This window comes from Triticum urartu, chromosome 7, assembly GCF_003073215.2.
Source record: "Triticum urartu cultivar G1812 chromosome 7, Tu2.1, whole genome shotgun sequence".
Lineage (NCBI taxonomy): Eukaryota > Viridiplantae > Streptophyta > Magnoliopsida > Poales > Poaceae > Triticum > Triticum urartu.
In genome coordinates this window covers 682983854-682984562 of record NC_053028.1, presented here as the reverse complement: position 1 = coordinate 682984562, position 709 = coordinate 682983854, and the positions used below count along the sequence as shown (strand labels likewise).

The 709-nt window shown below is 46.3% G+C and overlaps 1 non-coding gene across 1 annotated transcript; it reads right to left on the bottom strand.

The window, feature by feature from the left end:
• Positions 1-312: 312 nt before the first annotated feature.
• On the bottom strand, positions 313-509 carry LOC125526232. The gene has a single exon (XR_007291641.1). It is a non-coding gene; the product is annotated as a U2 spliceosomal RNA (small nuclear RNA).
• Between the last annotated feature and the right edge of the window lie 200 nt (positions 510-709).

The following is a 709-nucleotide window of genomic DNA, read 5'->3' as shown; positions in this document are numbered from 1 at the left end:
AGGACATGTCCCTCTTCTACACGGGTACTTCACGCTGGTCTCTGAACCCTGAAGCAACGCTGCAGTAGCCATGGCGGTCTGGACAGTGCAAATAAGACTGTGGCCTACAATTTGTTATAGGGACTCCGGGGTTGCCCTTTGGGTCTTCTTTCTCTCGTCAGTCTTTCTAAATTCCCTCCCAATCAATCTTCTACTCCCAGAATATAAGAACGTTTTACAAGCTGCTCGTCTCATACCACAAGAACGTTTTACATGCTGTTTCATATAATGAACACAAGCGCTATGGACTTAACCAAGGTCAAGATTGTATGGTTGGGGTGCGCCTGTTCCAAGCACTAGTGCAACGCTTGGCCGGCGCATGAAAACCATCCATGTAGCGAGCTACACAGATAAATTCTCTCCCATAAGAAAAACTTAATATCTCATGAACCCGTAGGTTCACGTATCAGATATTAAACTATAAGAACAAATACTACACTTGATCTTATCCAAAAGGCCGAGAAAGGTATGTCTTGAACGGTGACCCTGCGTCTGATTATATTGCTCTAAGATCCGCCTCTGCTCAGTTGCAAAGGCGATGTGGGATTATTCAAATAAGTCGATGGTGCGTTTTTTTTGAGGGCTCGATGATGCGTGTTCCCGCAAGAAAAACAAAGCCCTCGAGTAGTACTGCTCGTCCAACCAGCGACGCGGCCGGTCAGGTGAACCT